The 14659-nt window shown below is 57.8% G+C and overlaps 1 protein-coding gene across 1 annotated transcript in view; it reads left to right on the forward strand.

Annotated features, from left to right (window-relative positions):
- The first annotated feature begins 1424 nt into the window (after window positions 1-1424).
- ATP2B2 (ATPase plasma membrane Ca2+ transporting 2) overlaps window positions 1425-14659 on the forward strand; it is a 171119-nt gene continuing 157884 nt past the window's right edge. The window contains exon 1 of the mRNA XM_058565539.1: window positions 1425-1469. The gene's annotated coding sequence lies outside the window, so the exon portion shown is untranslated. The remainder of the gene's footprint in view (window positions 1470-14659) is intronic.

Consider the following 14659-nt stretch of genomic DNA (forward strand, 5'->3'; position numbering starts at 1 on the left):
CTGCCGCTCGTGCTCCCAGCTCCCTGCCTTGCGCCGCCCCTTTGCCCGGCCGGGTTCTGATTTTGGTGCAGTGCAGACTTTCAGCTTAACGAGACAAATTGATATTCTGTGCCAGCCCAGGGATGGAGCGGCAGCTCAGGACACTCAGCTGGGCAGCTCAGAAGTGGGTAGGGGGTGGGGACAGGGGAAGAGGCAGCTGCCTCCTGGGGGCAACCCTCAGCCCTGACCCTCGCCCCCAGGCACCCCCTCCACACTGACAGGTGCTCTGAGACAGGTCCTGAAGGTCCTTCCATCATCAATGCCCTCCTCCCAAGCAGGGCACCCCTCTGGAGGGGTCAGGGCAGTGGTGGGGGGGCTTCAGAATCCACTGTGACCTCCTAACCTTGCTCCTGGGGCTGTCCTCCCAGCAGTCTGGATTTAAAGGGGCAGCAGGTTTGCCAGACATGAGGCAGGAAGAAGCTGGCAGCTGGTGGGGGGGGATTCCATTCCTGCAGACTCCTCGTTGGGGCTCCCTGGGGTCCTCTGGACATTGTTAGTGTCCAGCTCATCGCAGATGTCCCTGCAGATTATGTGGATGCAGAAGACATGCAGACACCCCTGCCAGTGGGCACCTGCGAGCAGAGAAGTGGCCCCTTGAGGGGGTCTTCTGCCAGACCTGCAGCCCCCAGGCAGACGGGGATACTCATGGGTGGGGTGGCGGGGCTGCAGGGGCAGTGTGTAGATGGCAGCAGGGAGCTCACTGCCAGCTCTACTCTGGTGGCCCTGCAAGCACAGATGTGTTTAGTCTGTGCTGAGTCCATGGCTCCCCCCAAGTGACCTTTGCCCCCCGGTCTGGGGGTGTCCTGACCAGAAAAAGGGGGAACCAGACCCCCTTCCCAGCAGAACAAGTCCCCCAGAAAGTAGGGGACCGCTTAGGGCCATTTGAGCAGAACCCTGCCCTCTCCGCTGTCACTCCCGCCCCCACCGCTCGCAGGACCCCTCCCCTCTGGTTCGGCCCACTCTCCCCTCACCATGCCCTCCACATTCCCTCCCACTTCGGGGGAGCGGGCATATTCCTGGGACTCGGCCAGCTTCAGTGCCTCATGATCCCACGGGAGGGATTAAAACCGCAAACAACACCGTGGTGGTTCGGTCCACGCACCCCCGCCCCTCACTCTGCTCGCCCAGTCGCCCCGAGAACGGCCGTCCCCGCGCCCCTCCCTCGGCGCCCCCCTCCCCCGCCTCCGGCAGTGCAGGGGCAGGGGCGGCCGCTGCCTCCCCGAGATCGAGATCGCAGTCAGCCGCGAGATGCTCTCCTAGAAGCCGGCGGCGCCTCCGCCCCCTGCCCCCCACCTGCGCGGGCGGGATGGTACAGTCTGCAGAGGGACCCGGGCACGCCGGCTGGGCTCCGCCGCGGCTGCTGCCGCACCGCGATTCCGGGGCTGCCCGCCTGGAAACCGTGCCGGATGGGTGGTGATTTTCGTAGCCAAGTAAGTACCGGCGTCCCCCAGCATGAGAAAATAAAAAATAAAAAGCGCCCCACTCCGCTCTCCCCTTCCTCCCTCACCCATTTTATTTTGTTGCATTTCATTTGATTTTCTTCAGTGCTAATGGTGGTGGCGGTGGCAGCGTGGAGGGGGGGTGGGAGCCGCGCTTGTTTATCGGGCGGCAGCTGAGGCTGCACTGGGATCCGCCGCCGAGGGAGACACTCGTGTGAGGGTCCGTGTGTTGGGGAGGGGGTCTGGGGTGCTGGGGACATGGGCAGGGAGGCCTCGGACAGGCGGATGCCGGGGGTCTCAGGTAGATTCCGGCAGGCTCTGGACAGCAAATGCCCCCAGTGGATGTTATGCAAGGGCCAGCAAGCTGGTGATGGGGGGCAATGCTCTCTTCCCTCTGAGCGGCGTCCCGCGGAAACAGAGGACCAGAGGGTGCCCCCTGCCCACCATGGCCAGCATCCCAGGAAAGAGGCAGAGGGAGGCCCCCATGGAGGGTCCCCTTGGTAGAGTGGGCTGCTGTGTGCCGGGACTCACCAGCTCAGGCCAGCCAGGCTGTGTGGCGGCAGGGACGAGTCCCTGGGTCTCCCAGATGGCCAGGAGCGGGGCAGGAAGGGGATGGCCAGGCCATTTTGCAGCAGTCATGCTGGTGGTGGAGTTGGCACTTTCTGCCCGGAAGCCCAGTTCTTTGGCCAGTCTGGGTGGCCTCTGGCTGAGCTGCTCTGGCACCTGGGGCACCTCCCTGCCCCCTGCAGGGTCAGGACTGTGAATCTGGAAGGGGGCCTCTGGACTCCCCAGGGGCTGCTGCGGCCAGCTGCCCCTGTCTAGCCAGGTGGCCATTCCACATCACATCTGTCCTCTGCTCACCCAGGTTGTGTGGGGAGGGGTCTCTGCGGCTGGCCCGCCCCAGTCAGACAAGGGCCTGGGGGTTTCGGGGCCCTGAAACAGAGGCCCAGCCTGGCCTGACCTTCAGAAGGGTAAATGAGCAGTCCAGCTCCGCCAGCAGAGGGTCTTGGTGTGACGCTGCACACCCCTCGCCCGGCGCAGAAGGAGCTCCCCACCACACCTGCACTGCTTTCAGATGCCTGGGAGGAGAGGCAGAGCTGACGTGTGGGGCATTTCCAGGAGTGGCAGGCGCTATCCGAGAAATTCTCCTTTGACGTGTGAAGTAGGAGGGGGCTTGGAGCACAGGCCAAGGGGCCTCTGCCTGTTAACTTCGTTGAAGGGGCAGTGGCAGAGGGGGCTCAGGGGTACCTGCAGGGGGTGTCCAGAAAAGATGCTGATGGCCCACATTATTTAGCCACCTTCGTACACCCAGTCCCATTCTTATCAGGGCATGTACATATCCACAGATTTGCACAGATGCACACATACAAATATAGTCCACACAGTAGTTCATCGTATGTGTGCAAATCATACACACACATACAGAGTGCCCATGCCTCAGATATACCCCAGCACATGTAAATACAGCTAACATCAATGCATACCACGCGCTCACCTGCAAACTACAGCCTGCGCACGAGTGCAGCATGCACACACACACACACCCCTGTGAATGCAGCATGCCCACACATGCGTGTGGCACTAACAGGAATGCAGTAGGCTGCACATGGGTGAACTGGCCTGCACGTGGTGCCCTGCAGCAGCCACAAATGTGGCATGTGCCCATGTGAGGACTGGCCCTGATGTGAAAGTGATGAGCACACACACGTGGTGTCCTGAATGCCATTTGCATGCCTGTGCATTGGCAGGCACATGGCACGCTGAAATGTGCCCACAGGTGAATGTAGGTTGCACATGTACGAAGACGACCTGGGCACGGAGATGCAGCTCCTCTGCAGATGCTGCGTGCACACACCTGCCCCTCGGCTTCCAGGCATGCTCTGTTGGAGTAAAGGTGCCTCTGTGGGCACCGGGGAGAGGCTTGCCCCTCAGGGGACTGTCCGTGAGGACAGCAGGACACTGGCTCCTGAGTGGCTGCCACAGCCCCACACAGGCCTGAGGGGAGGGCCGGCTCACATTCCCCCGGACCTGTGATTGGGTTCTGCAAGGCCACCTGGGTTATTGATGTTCTGCAGAGAAGGGTGCCCAGAGTTGGAAAAGAGACAGAGGAGGGGTAGGGGCATGGCTGCTGCCCATGGCCCAGACTACCAGGAACCCAGACTGACCTTCTGACCCCCTTCCCTGGCACCAGGAGACCGACACACTGGTGTGGGGTCTCTGAGAGCTGGGGACTGGGATCCTTCGAGCATCCCCCACAGTCCTCTCCAGACTGAAGGTCGGAAAACTGCCTGTGGCTTATGCTTTGGAGAGATTGAAATGCTGGGCTCCTCCCTCAGTTCTCCCCCGGGCCCCCTCTCCCTTTCTCCCCACCCAGCACAGGTATGGGTCGGGGCACTTGGGTAAATAATAACAGCCCAGCTAGCATTCACTGAGCTAATTGCTCTGCACACATCACTATAGTGGGGCCTCCCGCAGCCTTGTTATTCCCATGCCACAGATGAGGAAGCTGCACAGAGAAATGAAGACCCATAGTCACACAGCTGAAACATGGCAGAGATAGGGTGGAAGCCAGGTCATCAAGCTCCTTGCATGCCCTCTTAGACCCTCCCCTCCCCTCCTGTGTGAGGCCAGTTCCAATTTGGGGTGCCAGCATCTTGGGAACCAAGAGGCCAAGGACTTGGGATTTGGGGCAAGTCTCCAAGAAAGGGTCCCAAGGCTCCTGTGGGTGAAGAGAGAACCCTCCACAGGCAGGTGTGGCCGTGTCCCAGGCAGCCCGTTTGCTCTGCCACCCCTCTACCCCATGGAACTGATGGCACCTGGAAAGCCAAAGCAGACGTGTGCACTCTGAGGTTACCTGGCCTGGGCCCCTTTATAAGAGGGAAGCTGAGGCCCAGCCAGGGGAAGGGACTTGTCCAAGGTCACACTGTGCTCTCTGGAGAGCGGAGAGTCTGCCAGCCTCTCTGAGGTCTCGGGCAAGAAGGAGCAGGGGGCCTGCGGGCCCCTGGTTTTCCCCAGGTGTTTGACTCCAAGTTAAAAGGATGAACGCACAAGGCCCAGCCTCTGCTCCTGACCAGCCGTGACCAGCTGTGTGACCTTAGGCAAGGCACTTTGTCTCTGCACCTCAGTCTCCTCATCTGTGACCGGGGCATGCCTGTCCCTGCCCTGCCTTCGCCTGTGGTGGCCTGAGAGCCTTGGGCACTGTAGAGGGCTGTGCACAGAGGTGTGATTGGTGTCGAGGCCTGGAACCAGGGCAGGTGGGCACCTTGCTGCTGCAGTTGGACAAGGTCAGAAGGGGAAGCAAGGAAGGGAAATATCAAGGCCGATGGGCCTCAAGCACTAATGGACCTAAAGAATCACCTTGTGGAGACCGACTTCTGGGTCCCCCCCGTGATTCAGGGGGTCCTTGGGGCTGCATCTTCACAGGTGCCCCAGGGCTCTCATCTCTGGAGCTCTGTGTACCCCAGGGAGCCGAGGTGGTTGAGAGTAGGGGAGCTTGAGGGCTTGGGGAACTCACAGGCTCTCAGAGCTGGGGGTCACCCAGGCGTCATGCTGTCCCCCGCTCCTCCCACATCTGGGGAAACTGAGGTCTCCTGGCAAGTTGGTGGCAGAGTGTGACTGAAACCCAGGTCTCTAGCCTGCCAGTCCCCTTATCCCACCCCCAGCCCCTGGTGTCACCCTGCACAGCTGAATTAGGCCATTGGGGGGGCGGGGTCAACCTTGAAATCCAAAATGAGGCTATCTTCGCTGTGTGGCTGGGTGGGGTGCTCCAGAGAGAGCACTCGACTTGGGGTCGAGTCCTGGTAACGCCTCTCCCAAGCCATGTGACCGTGGGGGAAGTGGCTCCTCTTCTGTGAACTTCAGTCCCCCTTCTCTAAAAGGGAGAGAGATGTCAAGCAGGGCTGCTGGAAAGGTTTAAATGACGTGTCTGAAGCAGCTGGCACATAGTAGGCGCAGGGTCCAGGTGGGGGGCCGTGGGGGACCCTGAGGTGCAGGGTGTGGCTCCTCTCGGCCTCCTTACCTCCCGAGGGGCTGCAGTGGAGCTGTGTGGGGTGCAGGCGCTGGTGCCACGTGCACACGTGTAGTGGGGGTGGGCAAGCTCCCTCCCCCAGCCCCGCCTGGAACCCACAGGGCAATGCGGGTCTCCTGCCGGGAACCTGGGCCCCTTAGCCCACCCTGCCCCTCCTAGACCCGAACACTGAACCTACAGTCATTCATTTCTCCCTCCCAGTGGGAGCCTCAAACAAGAAAACATTTAGGGAGAAAGTCCCCCTAGACAGAGTCAGTGGGGTATCTGGTGCACCCCTCATTAAGAGCTGGTAATAGACAGGGAACATGGCAAGGCCCTTGCGTTCAAGGCTGTAGGCCATTGGCCATCTATAAAGTAGAGTCCAGTCGGCCCTCTGTATCCGCGGATGTGGAGCCTACGGGTAGGGATGGACTGCTGAGGGATTTGGGCACCTGAGGGGGTCCTGGAACCAATCCCCTGCAGATACAGGAGGATGACTGCAGTAACAGAACTCACCTCCCGGGCCGTCGTGGGAGGCAGTGGGCGAAGTGATGGGCACAGAGTGCCGGGCTCAGGGTGTGGCCATGTTCTTGGTGCAGGGAGTGGAGGTTGTCGAGATTGAGAATCCGTCTGGCTGAGACTCGGAGGTGTGAATTCAGAACCTGCATTGCTGCCTACGAGTGCTCTTGAGTCGGGTGCTTTGCCTCTTCAGCCCTTGGTTTTTGATCTGTAAAATGAGAACATGCTACCAGGCTGCCCCCTTCACAGGGCTGAGGTATGATGACGAGGAAAAATAGGTGACGCTGTCCACAGCTCGGAGAACCCACTGTGTGCCAGCCAGGCGCTGGGGGCTTCCCCTGGTCTCCAGGAGGGAGCCCTGCAACAGAGGGAGGGACTGTGTTGAAGACCTTCGGAGCATCATACACAACCCAGGAAACCTCTGCAGGTCCGAGGACTGGGAGGCAAGGTGGCCAGGCCTGACGGGGGAGGGCAGGGGCCAGGGCTGGTGTCCCTGAGGCTTCAGAGGTCGCCAGGTATGGGGGGAGGCCTTGGTCTGAGGGTCAGGAGAGCTGGGTTCCAGGCCCAGCTCGGTCACTGACAGGTGACCTTGCACAAGTCACGTCAGCCCTCTGGTCTCACGCTCTCCCCTGGAAAGAGGGGGCTGTGATCCTGCCCATCTTGTGTCCTCAGTGAGGCAGATTCTCCTGCCGGCTGGCCCTTAGGGCCAGGGTCTGAGCCGCTGCGAGTCCAAGGGGTAACCAGCTGCAACAGCAGTTAGAGCCTCTGGGTTTGTTTCCTGTGGCCACCAGGACAAAGTACCACAGCCTGGGTGGCTCAAAACAGCACAGATGTATTCTCTCACAGTCTGGAGGCTAGAAGTCTGAGGTCAAGGTGTGGGCAGGGTTGGTTCCTGGGGAGGCCCTGGGAGAGACTCCGTCCCCTGCCTCTTCCGAGCTTCTGGTGGTTGCCTGCGATCTTCGGCGTTCCTTGGCTTGTAGCCACATCACTCCAATCTCTGCTTCCATCTTCACATCCCCTTCTTCTTAGTGTGTCTCTCTGTGTCCTCTCCTCTTCTGATAAGGACACCAGTCATTGCATATAGGGCCCACTCTAAATCCAGAGTGATTTCATCTCGGGATCTTTAACTAAATACGTCTGCAAAGACCCTCTTTCCAAGTTAAGGTCACGTTCTGAGGTTCCAAGTGGACATGAACTGGGGGGACACTATTCAGCTCACTTAATCACTAATATTTATTAAGTCCTTTGCACAATGTCTCATCTCTTCCTTGCTGTCACTCATTTTACAGATAAGGAAACCGAGGCTTAGGAACGTGCCCAAGTCACACAGCACGTGAGGTGCAGAGCTGGGATTTGAACCCAGGTCTCTGGTGCTCTTTATCCTTTTCACCTTTTTAGAGCTGGCTAGGGGCTGCCCAGAGCCAGGAGCCCGTGGGGAGGGAACTCCAGCTAGCCCCTTGTTGACCCAGGGCCTATAGGGGCTCCTGGGCCCCAGAGAGAAGAGCTGAAGGCGGGCAGGGGAGCTCGGGGATGTGAGGGAGCCCTGCTGGCCCCGGGAGGCCCATGCAGCTGAGAGCCCACAGTCCCTTCTTACCTCTGCCACATACTCTCTGAACCTCAGTGTCCTCATCTGGAGAATGGGGACAGCAACACCAACCTTGTGGGGTAATTGCGAAGTTTTAAAATGCAAATCGTAATAGTCATTACTAATAGCTAAAATGTATTCTCAAGCACTTTACAAATACTTTATCATTCAATGTGTGGGAGGGTAATTGCTTATTCTAGGCAACGTCTTAAGTGGCTCTCCCATTACATAGCTGCGTGTGGTTGAACTAGTGACTTAAGAAGTTTGCTTCTCCATACAATGGGGCGACGTTAGGACCTACCTTCCCAGTTGTTGTGAGAGGCAGATGGAGCTGAAGTAAAGTGCCCGGCCTGGGGTTATGGTCCAGTTGAAGGCTCAAAGGATGTTTTCTCATCTGTAAAAGGGGGTAATGATAGTGTTATTATTATACTATTATTTGTTGTGGGAGGATTTGGTGAACTAATGCAAAGGAAGCACTTGGCTCAGGGCTTGTCCAGAGATCGATATTAAAGCGGCCTCCTCTTGTGCCGTCAGAGAGGCTGGAATGACGCGATGGATACATAACTGTCACGCATGGGGCCCCAGTCATGCCAGGCATTCAGAATATGTCGAGCTTCTGTCCTGCGTCTGGGGAAAGGCCCCCGGAGGGCTTCCTTAAAGATGTTCTCGGAAGGGGCAAATCCTCGTCCCGCGGGGGTGGATTCAGGTTTTGTGAAGACCGGGAGAAGTCTTGCTGTCGTGGAGCGTGGGCTTGGAGGAGCCTGTGGGAGGAGGCCGTGAATGGATGACCCCGTTTGGGATCCAAGAGCTATTTAGCTTCGAAGGATGGAAGCAGGTCTCTGGGGCTGCCACCCCGAGGGCAGTTTTCTACAAAGTGGTGGCGTTCTCCACGCTGGCTCGGGCTGCTCCACTGTCCGCGTCTGCTGCCCAGGGGCCCCTTTGCAGGGTCCTTCCCCTCTGGCTCCTGCAAACCTCTGCCCCACTGGGCTCGAGGGTGGCACGGGGCGCTGAGCTGTCACAGGGAGCTGAGGCCATGGAGGGGTGGGGGATCCTCGGGAAGCGGTTTGGGGATGGCCTTGCCTGCCTGCGGCCTCTGCACTGGGTGAGGGCCAAAAGCTCAGGAGCAAGGAGCGCCGGGCTCTGGCTGCCAGAGTCTTCTCAGCGTCTAATCTGTGCTGGGGGCCGGGCGCATGTCCCCCGATGTGCTGATGGGCTGATGTAGCAGTGATGAGGCACAGTGGGGCTCAGGACCCAGGCTGGGCCCAGCCTGCTGAGCGTCAGATCCGAGGCCTGGGCCAAACCAGCTGTGTGTCCTGCATCTCCAGGCCTCAGTTCCCTCAGCTGTAGAATGGGGACAGGGATAGTGCCTTCCCTGTAGGGTTGTCGTGATTCATGCCAAATTGCGTGGATTCCCAGGTGCAGGTTTCAGCGTCTCTGAGACAGGGGTGCCTGTCACAACTGGTGGCATGTCACCATAGAACCGCATGCCTTTTTCTTTCTCAAGTAGACGTAAAGTAGTGATGCATCCTAACAATGGATCATCTGAGATTCACTGAAATGTGGTAAATAAGGTAAAACCTATGCAGGACTTAGAACAGGGCCACCAGGCTGGCAGGAACAAGCCAGTCTCCCATCTGCCTCCTCAGCTCAGTCAGCTCACAGGAGCCCTTGTTTCCTCTTCTGAAACTATGGGCATGAGAATACCTGCCTCCCAGAGTTCTTGTGAGCAGTCAGCAAGCTTATGTGTGTATCACATGCCCAGCAGAGTACCTGTACGCAGTAGGTGCTTAATAATTGGCAGCTCAAAACAAACAACAAAGACAGTAGCACAGGGAGGAGTTTAAAGCACAGACTCTGAGATTCCAGTTCCCACTCCACCACTGCCTTGCTGTGTGACTTTGTGCAAGTTCCTTAACTTCCCTGTGCCTCAGTCCCACCATCTATAACATGGGGTAACAGAGTATCCAGTTCATAGGATTGCTGTGAGAGTTAAATAAAATTGAAGTGTTTAGGGCAGTGCTTGGCAGAAGTATAGGCAATTATTATTTGATGAACTTCTAATGAGTCTCTTCTAGTTCAATAAACAGTAGCTAAAATAGACACTAGGCCCAATAAAATAATAACAGTGCAGACTGCCCTCGCTTTATGGATGGGGTGGCTGTGGCTCAGCATGCCCAGGGTCACACAGCTGGCTCTCCCTGGAGCTGGAACCAGACCCCAGCATCAAGGCACCGGCCTGATGCTGCCTCTTTGCCCACGTGGTTCCAGGCCTCTGATTCTTATGGAGAAAGGGGTTCTTGCCAGGGGAGGGAGGGTTTCTAGAAGAAGCTTCAGCCAGATGCAGCACCCCCTAAGTCAGGGCTTGCGTCAAAAGTTGTTTCCTTCTCCCTCCACGTTTCTGCCGTCCACCACAGTCCAGGGAGGGGCTGAGCCGGGCTGTTCCCCAGGTCAGCGGAGCCTGCCAGCCACCCCACCAGCCCACAGCCAGCACTTCCTGGCCTCTGAGTGCCTTCTCCGTGGCTGCTGCAGGGTTGATGCAGCAGAACTCCCTCCTGGGGAGAACAAAGCCCCCGCTGGCCAGCTGGTCCAGCCCAGGCAGGGCCAGGGCCACGGAATGGATTGGGGCAGGAGGCGGGAGCAAGGGGGCAGAGACTTGGGTGCAGCCAGGCCTTGACAAACACTCCAAGTGACCTTGGACCTGTTACAGTCCCTCTCTGGGCGCCATTTTCCCGTCTTTGAAATAAGGACTTTGGGGCCAGATGGAGCCCCTGGAACTTCAGATCTCTGAGATGTGGAATTGCCCAGGCATTGCTGACAGTCAAGGTCTTGGAGAGGGATGGGGTTGGAGGGAAGGAGCTGTGGCTGTGTGTGGAAGGCACGTCCCTGCAGATCTTGGGCGGGGGTCCCTGGGAGCAAGCCTGAGACAGCAGCAGCTGCTGTTCATCCCAGGCGATGCCGCAGAGAAGGAGGCAGCTGGGAGCTGTAGCAGCCACAGCTGGGCTGCAGGCTGGTGAGGGCACCTGGGCCGGGCACTGATGGTGTCCCCGCTGTCGTGTGTATTTGCGAGGCAGAGGTTGCTGAGAGCCAGTCTCTTCCTAGCAACTATCTGAAGGCAGGAGATTAAGAGCTCTTTAGGCCACTTCTAAATTTATCAACTTACATGACTCACTTCAGATTAAAATGAGGTCCTTCTCCCCATCCCACCCCCAGCCAATTTCGGGTTTGCAAGCTCAGAGGATCTTGAAGAGAGGAGAGAATGTAAATCAATAAAACCAATATCAGCTGAGTACTCAGTGTGTCCCGGGCTCTGTGCCGGGCTCCTCACTGAGCCCAGAGGTGAATCAGCCCCAGAAATGGCTCTCCCTGGAGGGACGAGGCTGCCCAGATAGAAGGCGGTGGCTGGTGGCAGACGCCCAGCTCGGGGGCTGGACCACAAGTAACTTCCGTGCCCGAGACTTGGCCTCACCAGCCACAGTCTGGATCTCACAGGGCCTCGGTTTCCTCATCTGTAAAATGGGGCCAGTGTAGGGTGGAGACCGTGGCCTTGGCCACCCCTGTGCTCAAGCAGTGGTAATAGAGTTAGGAGTGGCTGGGCACTGGGGTCCAGGGCTGTTACTGGGTGTTTTTTTGCCCTCTCAGAGGCCTGCGTCTGCCCTGATGGCCTCAGGACCTCCAAAAGCTTCCCCCGGAGCCTCTCTGAACTCCAGAGTCAGACCTCCGCAATGGGACTGCGGCTGCTGAAGATGGTGATGCAAATGCACGGGCTGAAAAGCGGCCCACGAGCCTTCACGTGGTGGTCCCCCCGCACCTCGCTACAGCCGTCAAGGTGACCTGGATGATAACAGCAGCTGGCGTTAACCGGGCGCCTACCATGCCGGGCGCTCTCCGTGCACGTTCCCTTACCCCTCACAGCGGCGACAGGCCGTTTACCGTGGGGAGACCTGGTCCCCGAGAAGGGTGCTGGCTTAGGCAGGCTCTCACCACTGGAAAGGGGGCTGGGAGGAAGCCCAGTGCAGGCTCATCCTGCCCTTCACGTTGGCCTCAAGGGGAGCCCGAGCCCAGAGCAGAGCTGACTAAGGTTGCCAGTGAGAGTCTGGAAGCCCAGGACTCCCCACCCCCAAAGCTCCAGTACCACCCCAACCCTCAGGAGAAAGGGCGAGGCCTGGGGCCAGACCTCAAACCAGGGACAGGGTCCTTCATACCCGGCCCGTGTCCCCAAAGCAACTGCCCACAGGGGCAAGTTCAGGATACCCTTGAGGCTGCCCCCACAGCGGCGACAGGCCTGGACCCCAGGAATCGACCATGTCCTTGCCCTTCCTCCTCTCTCCCTAAAAGACACCTGGAAGCCCTCACAGGCTCGGAGCCACGCTGGGGCCACAGTCTGGGGAGGGGAGTGACTGACATGTCTTAGCACCTGCCAGACACTCCTGAGGGAAATGTGGTTCAAACTCCACCTTTGCCGTTGACAAGCCGTGTCCCCCGGTGAGCAGTGTCCCTCTCGGAGCCTCTGCAATGGGGGAAACGACTGTAGCTGTCGTGGCGATTATGCAGGATGTGGGTGGAAGGTCTGTGCAGCCCCTGCCCGTTGCCTGATAGCTGGTGTGATTGTCACCCCAGCTAGCGATGCATGGCTCTCATGTCATCCCGTGAGGACGGCATTCCCGTGCTCACTTTACAGATGGGGACACAGGTCCCTCAGGGGTCTAGGCCTCGCCCCTGGTCACACGGGTTAGCAGTAGAGCCGTAGGGGAGCTGGTCAGTTCATGCACTTTTTTTTTTTGTGAGGAGATCAGCCCTGAGCTAACATCCGCCAATCCTCCTCTTTTTTTTTTGCTGAGGAAGACGGCCCTGGGCTAACATCGGTGCCTATCTTCCTCCACTTTATATGGGACGCCGCCACAGCGTGGCTTACCAAGCAGTACTTCGGTGCGCGCCCGGGATCCGAACCAGCGAACCCCGGGCCGCCGCAGCGGAGCGCGCGCACTTAACCGCTTGCGCCACCGGGCCGGCCCCAGTTCATGCACTTTGAGGGGCTTGTTGTCATATTCTGGGGGCCTCAGAGGGCAGCCAAGGACACTGTCCAGAAAGAGTTTTCTCTGCCAGAGAGACAAAATCCCAGAATGCAGAAGTGTGAGATCTCAGACGGAGGAGACAGCACAAGACAGTGGTTAAGAGCAGACCTTGGAGCCTGAGGGCCTGGGCTTGATTCCCAGCCCCATTGCTTCGCAGCTGTGTGACCTTGAGCAAGTGACTTAACCTCTCTGTGCCTCAGTCACCTCACCTGTAAGATGGGAGTAAATAATAGCACCAACTTCATGGAGTTCTTGTGCAGATTAAATAATTTAGAGAGTGTAAAGAGCTCAGCACAGTGCCTGGCACTCTTCATGGGAAGCTCTGTGAAGTTTCAGCTGTTACTGTTATTATTATTCATCATGGAATCAGAATGGGAGGGGAGCCAGGCCTGCCGTTTGTCCTCTCTTCCTGAATCTCGCCCCAGCCTCTTCCATGGCCCTCCCATGGCTGCCAGGGGGCCTTCTCAGGATGTCCGTCTGGCCAGCTGCTCTCTGATCAAGGCCTCTGGGGCTCCCCATTGCCAAGAGGATAAAGCCCAAACTCCTCTGCCCCATTCAGTGCGTCTGTGATTAACCCCCACCTCCCTTCCAGCACCTTCCTCCACACTTCGCCTTCACATCACTTCTCCTTCATCAGTTAATTGCTTCATCCACTGAGTTGGTCGGAAATTTGGTCGTTCAGGATGAATTGGAGTAGCTCCTGTTCACACTGACCCTTGTCCCCACCCCTGGGCCTTTGCCCAAGCTGTGCCCATCCCTGGACCACCCATTAGCCATCCTTCAAAATCCTACTTAAGTGCCTCCTCCTTCAGGAAGCCCTCCTACCTCTCCCTTTGTTGTAAGCTCTCAGGCAGCAGACCCTGGGCCTCTGGAGTCATGCCCCAGCTGAGGAGTTTTGTTTGTTTTCAATTTTGTGTTTTTCGGAGATTTCATTAGAACATTGTTGGATAAACACATGTTGAACAAATGAAAGGATGACCTTCCTCACTGGTCCTCCATATCCTCTCTTCGTCCCCCTAATCCTCTGTGCTCCCTAAGTGGAGGGATGGATCCTTTTAACCACGTAAATCAAATTATGATGCTCCCTGCTTAAAACTTCTGCAGTCCTCCCCATGATGCGCAGGATAAAACCCAAACTCATTTCCATAGCCTCCTTTCTGGCCCCTCATCCCACCCCTCTCTCCACTCTTTTCTAGCTTACGGGCCACCTTTCCATTCCTCAAACTCATCAGCCTCCTTCCTGCCTCAGGGCCTTTCCACGTGCTATTTCCGCATCTAGAATGCTTTTTCTCCTTCTCTTTCTATGGTAGGGTCCTTCTCATCAAGCTAAATGGCGTTTCCCCATTGAGGGCTTCCCCGATCTATTTAAAGGAGCTTCCCCTGTCACTGCACTTGTTTTTTAATAGCATTTCTGGCAATTGACATTCTTTTCAGCATTTATTCCATTGTTTGTTGTCTCTTTGCCCTCCAGACAGTCAGCCCCTTAAGGACAGGGGGCTGATCTGTCTCTTTCACAGCTGTATTCAAGGGCCCGGGACAGGGGGCGGCTTTCTGGTGTGTGCAGCTGTCACCCTTGAGCCGGTACCTGCAAGACGAGAAGAGGTGATGGTGGGAGGCTGCAGGAGTCCCACGCGCACCCCACTGCCTTCAGTGAGCCTCCCTGCCCCCGTCCCCGGGAAGGGGAGGGGAGGGGAGGGCTGGGGAGGGATGCAGCTGTAATAGAGATGCACTCCCCACGTTCCAGCTGGGGAGAGAGCATTCGAGATGAGCGGTCTGTAAGTCTTCTCATACCCGGTGGCAGCGGTGGTGGCGCGGGGCAGGGTGGAGCGGAGGAGTGAAGCAGAGAAGATGCGGGAAGAAGAGCTCCCGCTCTCCCCTCTGGGGAAGCTGGGTGTTGTCACATTGTTTGTGGCTCCACTGTGTACTTTCAAGCTTGAGGAGCCCTTAGTGATGGGTCTGGGGGCCAGGCCTTAATAAACGGGAGTTTCTGCTGATGAGC

This window comes from Diceros bicornis, chromosome 2 (genome assembly GCF_020826845.1).
Source record: "Diceros bicornis minor isolate mBicDic1 chromosome 2, mDicBic1.mat.cur, whole genome shotgun sequence".
In the NCBI taxonomy this organism is placed as follows: domain Eukaryota; kingdom Metazoa; phylum Chordata; class Mammalia; order Perissodactyla; family Rhinocerotidae; genus Diceros; species Diceros bicornis.